Here is a 7,953-nt window from a genome sequence, read left to right as displayed (position 1 = left end):
CACTCCTAATTGATGCTTCTGCACACTACCCATCATGATCTAGAAGGATCCTGGATTTCTGTAAAGACATCTGAGCAGGCAAAGAAAGATTAAATTATTCTTTTTTTTTTTTTTTTTTGTAAGAACTATGCACTTATTCTCACTTCCCTGCCATTCCTGTTTTTCCTCCTTCTAACCCAGGTAAATCCTACTGATGCTTCAAAGCCCCAGAACACCTTACCTACTCTGGAAAATCATCTCAGATCACAACTCTCTCCTTGATTGCTGTCTTGTCTGAATCCCAATTTCCTTCCTGGTCAGGGCTTAATTGTTTCTTGTGTTTTAAACTGCTTACCATACACATACACACACACACACGTGTGTGTGATGTCCAGGCTGGAGTGCAGTGATCCAATGTGGCTCACTGCAACTTCTGCCCCCCAGGTTTAAGGGATTCTCCTGCCTCAGCCCTCCTGCCTCAGCCACCACCCGCCCCCCCCCCCCCCCCCCCCCCCCCCCCCCCCCCCCCGAGTATCTGGGATTATAGGCACCTGCCACCAGGCCCAGCTGATTTTTGTATTTTTAGTAGAGACAGGGTTTCATCATGTTGGCCAGGCTTGTCTCGAACCCCTGACCTCAGGTGATCCACCCACCTTGGCCTCCCAAAGTGCTGGATTACAGGGGTGAGCCACCACACCCGGCCAGGTTTTAAACATCTTAAGATACAGACCTAAGCACTAGAAATGCAGTAAGGGCATAGGAAATTTATTTCAATCCCTTCAAAACTGGAAATATACAAGTTCTATACGTGATAAACCTCTATTAATCTAAATTAACCAGAAAGGACTTTCTATTGCTCAAAGTTCACAGACATCAAAGACGTTTGGTCTCCTGCCAAGTGGGCCAGTGCATCTTTGGAAGGAGGTCCAGCCCTGTGAGGACCTTGATCTGACACCAGGAGCAAGTGAATCCTGCTGGGACACTGGTGTCCATGTCTGCCCCCAGCAGCACATGGCTTCTAAAGCCATGAGAAAATGGGGCCAGAGGCTGACTCAGAGCTGTGACTATATTCAGTGTCGGGGCAGCACACGCTGAATCGCATCACAGCAAATTTAGGCCTGTGCTGAACCAGGCAGGGAACTCAGCACCTTCTCCTTCTCCGCAGCCTGCCCATCGCCTGACATCTGGGCCACAACCCATCTCCAGAGCTGTTCCTCAGTCTGGAAAACGACATGTCCCTTGGACAATGGGTTCCCAGTAGAGGGGGTTATGAATGCTGGTGAGCACCAAGGAAGGTGGTGTATTTGGAGACCGGGACTTTGACAACATTTTCTCAAGGTTAGGACACATTTCGTGGGCTGGACTCTTTTCCCCCTTTCTTCTTGTTCAGATTCTGCTGGACACCAGTGGCCAACAGCATCGCACAGTTACAAGCCTAAGCTGTCCTCTTGGGTTTTTGAATTTTAATGCAGGAAATTATGTATTTGCTAAAAATAACATTTTAATCAAATGTCCTCTAGAACCAAGCTCAGTGGGGCTGTAACATTACAAAAGAAAGGGAAGTCAAGATCCAGAATTCAAAGTCAGTGAGAACCTCCAGGTTTCTGCTTTTCAAAGCTGTAGGGAACCCCTGGCGCTATGCGTCTTACAACAAGACTATCAGTTTGCAGCAGAGACTGCTTCCGACCCGCTGTTTAGGAGAACAAAAACTTTCTTCGGATCTGTCCTTTCCAAACCTGGCTTTCAGGTGGAGGTAAAATTAACCACCAAGGGCCAGAACTGATTAGCAGATTTATAGATAATTCCTATTTCTGTTCCCAAGTTAATGAGTTTTATTATTTTTGTTTTTTCTCTCTGCATGTGTACAATTCAATAGATAACTGCTGAGCCTAGAAAAATGAGCAATTGTTCCTATATTTACTAATCTGGTTTTTTCATAACTGATTTTTAAAAACACTCTTTTGAAATGCTAGGAGGCTCTGAAATATTTAAGTAAAACAGACTATTTGGCTGAGAACCTAAGTGTCAAACAATAAAGAAACAATGTAGGAATTTGCTATTTGGTAGACAGAATAGGGAGCTACCTTGCAGGAGACAAAATATAAGAAATAAACTCTAATAAACTCTGCCTGACAATAGAGCTACCAAGCAGATCCTATAAAAGGGCTGAGTTAGAACAAACAACAAAAACTTTATTTCTTTCTTTTGAGACAAGCTTTTCCATTGGAAACACGTTTCACAGACACTAATCTAATTTCCATCCCATGATCACTGAGGCAGGCAGAGGTTATCATCCTCATTTTACAGGTAAGAAAATTGAGTCTCAGAGAGGTTCCATAGCTCGCCTAAGGTCACATAGCTAAGTAGTGATTGAACCAATGCTAAAACCACATATTTTTACTTTAAACTCTTTGCTATTTTCAGGAGACTGTGCTGAAAGGAGAAGGCATTACATAGCACCAATCATCCTCTGTTTCCGGGTAAACCTAGGAGTGCATCTCCTGTGGCCTTTTTTCCTGCTGCCTCAGCCTGGATTGTACTTACAGGATTATTATTATTGCTGTTGCTCTATTGCTAACAACTCTATTGAGCAGGCCCTTATGAAAACCTTTCTGCTAAGGATGTCAAAGCAATTCTATCAAAGGGAAAATCCAGCCCTGAGAGGCTAAACCACTTTAGTCCTAGTAATGTCCACCTAGTAAAGCTACAAGAAGAACAGAGTGTCTCATCTTCCTCTGTCAGCCATTAATAAATCCCGGACTAGGGGGTCAGCAGTCCATGACAGAGATCTCCCGCTACTGCTGTGTATGGCATGTGTCAATCCTACTCAAAACCCTTAGTCAGAGCTCTCTCCTCCTTAAACCAAATATTTGTGGAAAAGTTTTAAAATGGCAAAATGCCATATAAACGTAAAGTATTATCACCTTTATATTTTACAGGCTCACCAGAAATACTTTTTATCTAACTTCCCCACTTCCTGCCTTCTATGTCTGCCAGCTGAGTGCCCATTTGGTTTATAGTAGGCACTCAGTTAAAATGTGTTAATATTAACACTAATTTGAACGCTTTGAGAATATCCTTCCAGCAATACTCTCAGTGGCTCTTAAAGCAGTAAAGACCTTCTAGATTTAATTAGCCCATCATTGCAGCATGCCAGGGATAGATGAGGTTCAAACAATAATCCTTCAATATAGGATAAAAGGTCAGCTCTGCATATGCTAAAGAGCACTCCAGGCACCTAGACCTGTTGTTTCTAGCATGCACCTGCTATTTCTTATCCTCATGTGGTTCCCTTCTCCTGGACTGTCCTTCACTACTCTGCCTGACAATTGTCCTCTACAACAGAGCTAAGGTGTCATCTCTTCTGGGAAGACATCCCTGCCCTTAGACTAGCCTGCACCCTACTGTAATCATTGGTTTCCTCCTCCATCTTTTCTATGGGTGGTAAACTCTGAAGGTCTAAGTATTATTGCATTCTGCATCCCCAGCGCCTAGCACAGGTTGCGGGCACACTAATGGTGCTCAGTTGATGTGTGTTAAGTGACTGTTTGGGGCCAAGACTTGTTACAAGAGAAGCTGGAACAATGAACAGGAAATTCCTTCTCAAGTCCTTCTCTCCAAAAGTCTTAAGACTCGGTGTCCTTGGCTCCCAGATGGACTGCTCTGGGGTTTTTGGATTTTTTTTTGTTTTTTTCCCCATGTATTCTTCAAAGTTTACCCAGGCTACTCACTTCTGTGGATAAAGTACCTTCCACAGCCATTAGCAGAGGGACACTGCCATCCAGGGATGGTAATTTAATCTTCCTCTACCTTTTTACTGTAACAAAGTTATGATGTATGGGTGTATATGCAAAAAAGTACATAAAACACATATGCAGCTTAACAAATAAAATACAGAGGACACCCACATGTCCACCAGCCAGGCCAAAAAGGAACTTTCACCATAGAAGGTCATATATGTCCTCTTCCTGATTGCTACTCTACCATTTCCTCTCAGAGGTCACTACAATATTGACTTTTGTGATCGTCATTTCTTTGCTTTTTATGGTTTTGCCACTCATGATGCAACTCTAAAGTCTTGTTCCCTCTTTTGGAAATGTATATAAATGGAATCATTCTGTATTATTTGAATCTCATTTCTTTCATTTGATATTGTGTTTGAGACTTGCATGTACTGTGGAGCTGGGGCACTATTATTGCTGGACGGTATTTCATTGTGTGAATATACTACAAAGTATAATTCATCTATTCTGTTTATGAGTATCTAGATTGTATCAATGCTAGAGTTATTATGAACAGTGCTGCCATGAACATTCTTGTAAAGGTTGATTGGTACATATATGCACAAAATTGCTAGGGTGTATACCCAGGATTATATTTCTGGGTGTGTATATTTAAAAGCAATACACTAATGCCAAACTGATTTCCAAGTAGTTGCACCAACTTATACTCTCACCAGCGGTGGAAGAACTTCCAATTTTCCACTACCTTTTCATGGTCAGACCTTCCTAGCTTTTGCCCATGGAGTAAGTATGTAAGAAATCCTTTTATGACTATATTTGATTTACTGATTAATCTTATCTTTAGCTCCATTTGCATTTCCTTTTTGTACAGCATCTGTTTAAGCCTTCAGTCATTTGTCCCATTGGGTAAAATGGGAAAATTGGTTTGCTTTTTCCTTAGTGATTTAGAGGAATTCATTAAATGTTTCTGATACTACTCTGTCATAGAAGCTAAAAATATTTTCTCCAACTCTGTGGTTTATTTTTTTTTTCTGATGTCATATCTTTTGTAATTGATTTTTCTTCCACCCATATTCTTTAATCCACTTAAACTGACTTTCCTAGTATGGTATGAGGTCAAGATCACACTTTTTTCCCATGTGGGTACCTAATTGCTCCAGTAATTTGTTGAAAAATCCTTGCTTTTCCCACTAATCTTGATATATGATACGGCTAGTGAGTTCTACTTCAAGAGTGTCTTGGATATTCTAACTTTTTGCATATTCATATAAATTTTAGAATCAGTCTGCCAAGTTAAAGAAAAAATACAAATTCATGAAGTTTTGTTTGGGTTTGTGTGGAACTTAGAATTCAAGTGACATTTTTATAAAAATCAACTATTCTGATTATAAACTTAGTACACAATCTACTTATTGTTTTCCCTTTTAGTGTTTCAATAATACTTTTAATTTTCTTGGGAGAAGTCTTAAACAGAAATATTTTGTTAGTTTTATTCCCAAGGATATCATCTTGTTTTATGCTATTATTATAAATAGTAGCACTTTTATTTCATTTTCAATTTCGTGCTTGATTATATGAATTAAATTTATTGTTTGGGTATTGAATGTGAATGCTAGAACCATGTCAAACTCTCAAATTAATTATAATAATTTTCCTATGAATTCCTTTGGATTTTCTACAGATCTCATCTATGAATAGTGGCAGTCACTCTTCCCCACTTTTCAATTCTCACACCTTTTATTTCTTTTTGTTATTTTACTGAGCCAGCAAGGAACTCCAGAACAAAAATGAATAGAAGGAACAACAGTGGGAATTCTTGTCTTGTTTCAAATTTCAAAAGTATTCTCAAAGTTTCAACATTAAATGTGATGTTTGCAATAAGATTGTAGTAGATACCTTTTGTCATATTAAGAGCATTTTATTCTATTCCTATTTTGGGAAGAGTTTTATGAATGAATGTTGAGTTTTACCAAGTAATCTCCCTGAGTCTGTGAAAAATCACATCATTTTCTTTTTTTTTTTTTTTTTTTCCTTTTTTTTTTTGAGACAGAGTCTTGCTCTGTTGCCCAGGCTGGAGTGCAGTGGCATGATCTTGGCTCACTTCAAGCTCCACCTCCCGGGTTCGCGTCATTCTCCTGCCTCAGCCTCCCAAGTAGCTGGGACTACAGACGCCTGCCACCACGCCTGGCTAATTTTTTTGTATTTTTAGTAGTGACGGGGTTTCACCGTGTCAGCCAGGATGGTCTCGATCTCCTGACCTCGTGATCCGCCCGTCTCGGCCTCCCAAAGTGCTGGGATTACAGGCTTGAGCCACGCCGCGTGGCCTACTTTTCTTTTTTTGTTAATGTGGTGAGTTACATGAATTGCTTTTCCAAAGTCACACTAATCTTGCATTCCTAAGGAAACCCAAATTAGTCATGATTTTTTAAAATATATATTCCTGATTTCAGTTTACTAATTGTACTTTACATTTTATATTACATTCATGCATAAGATTGGGCTCTAATTTTTCTCATTTTGGCTTTGTTGAGTGTTACAATCAAAATTACATATAACCTCATAAAACACATTTTTGTCTGAAGAAATGTGTATAAACCGGAAATATTTTTCCCTCAAACATTTATAGAACTTACTGATAAAATCATCTGGGCCTAGACTAGATAAGATTTTTTTCTAATAATTAAAGAACAATTCAGGATTCTTATTTCTTCATGAATAAGATTTTGGTAAGTTACATTTTTCCAAGGATGTATATATTTCATATTTATTTTCAAACATACTGGCATTAAGTTTTTCATATATCCTATTATCTTCTTAATGTGTACTGTATCTGTAGTAATGTTCACTTTTTCATTCCTAATATTAATATTATTCCTAATATTCCTAATATTATTATTCCTAATATTATTATTATTTCATTCCTAATAAGGAATATAATTAATATTCCTTATTTCTTCACCTTGGTCAATTTCACCAGAGGTTTGTCCATTTTAGTCATAGTTTTAAAGAAATAAGTTTTGGTTTTGTTTACTCTCTTCTATTTTATATAATATTTTTCTATTTCATTAATTTATCTGGTTTCTTTTAATCTACATTCTTCGGATTTATATTGCTTTGTTTTTCCTAATTTTGAACTTGAAACTTCTCATCTTTTTTCCAATCCATGCCTTTGAGGCTATACATTTCCCTCTATCTGATGTTCTAACTGCATTCCATGGTTTTGTGGTAACTAGCCGGTAAAAAAATTAAAAAGGAAAAAGGCCTGATTTGTAGCATGCCAACTTCATATTTGCCTTGTAAATACTCCACCATGACCAATTTCAAGCTACAAATGGTTTAACAACCAGTTGGAAAGTTTTCTGAATATTTAACAGTCAGCTCTTACAAGCTGATATGAGCCTGCTCTAGCACACTCACATTTTTAGTATTGTCATGATTCCTTAACTCAAAATATGTCCTAATAAACACTATACTTTGTTATCTGTCCACACATCTTGGATTATTAAGAAGTATGTTCAAATTTGCCATTTTATGGGAATATTCTATTTGTTAATTTCTTAATTGCTTTTATTAGAAGTCATGCTTGATACAATTTCAATCCAGCAAAATTTATTGAGATTGACTCAAGTCCAGAAATGATAGACTTTTATAAATATTATTTGTGTGCCTGAAAGAAATGTTTTCTGTAATTTTTTGGTACAATGTTCTATATCCATTCAATAGGTCAGATTTTTAATCCGGTTTAAATCTTGTGTCATTATGATTCTTATTCTGCAAGATACACCTATGATAGAAGTATATTAAAATCTCCTATTCTGTGTTCACTTCAGTAGCACATATATTAAAATTGGAACACAGAGAAGATTTAGCATGGTCCCTGCACAAAGATGACATGCAAGTTCATGAAGCATTTCATACAATAAAAATCTTCTGTTATGCTTTTTTCCTCATGCAATTCTTTGTTTATTTGCCTTTTGGGGACAGCATACCTTGTATAATTCTGTAAATTTTTCTCATATATTACAAAGCTTTATTTTATGTTCTTACATATCAAGTTGTAATAATTGTGTTAATTAAAACATTTTCATTGTGAATTTATACTTCTCTAATAATGTTCCGAGTGTATTTTGTTTTATATTAGTGTATTCTTCTAAGACGCCTACTGATTAGTACATGCCAGCTATATTTTTTCCATCCTTTTACATGTTACCTTTTTGTATCTTTACATTTT

At 37.6% G+C, this 7,953-nt stretch overlaps 1 non-coding gene across 1 annotated transcript; it reads left to right on the top strand.

The window, feature by feature from the left end:
* The first annotated feature begins 7,539 nt into the window (after window positions 1–7,539).
* LOC111552142 lies at window positions 7,540–7,644 on the top strand. The gene has a single exon (XR_002734558.1). It is a non-coding gene; the product is annotated as a U6 spliceosomal RNA (small nuclear RNA).
* Window positions 7,645–7,953: the final 309 nt, after the last annotated feature.

This window comes from Piliocolobus tephrosceles, chromosome 10 (assembly GCF_002776525.5).
Source record: "Piliocolobus tephrosceles isolate RC106 chromosome 10, ASM277652v3, whole genome shotgun sequence".
Classification (NCBI taxonomy): Eukaryota; Metazoa; Chordata; class Mammalia; order Primates; family Cercopithecidae; genus Piliocolobus; species Piliocolobus tephrosceles.
The sequence above is the reverse complement of the archived record's forward strand: the minus strand, read 5'-3'. Positions and strand labels throughout refer to the sequence as shown.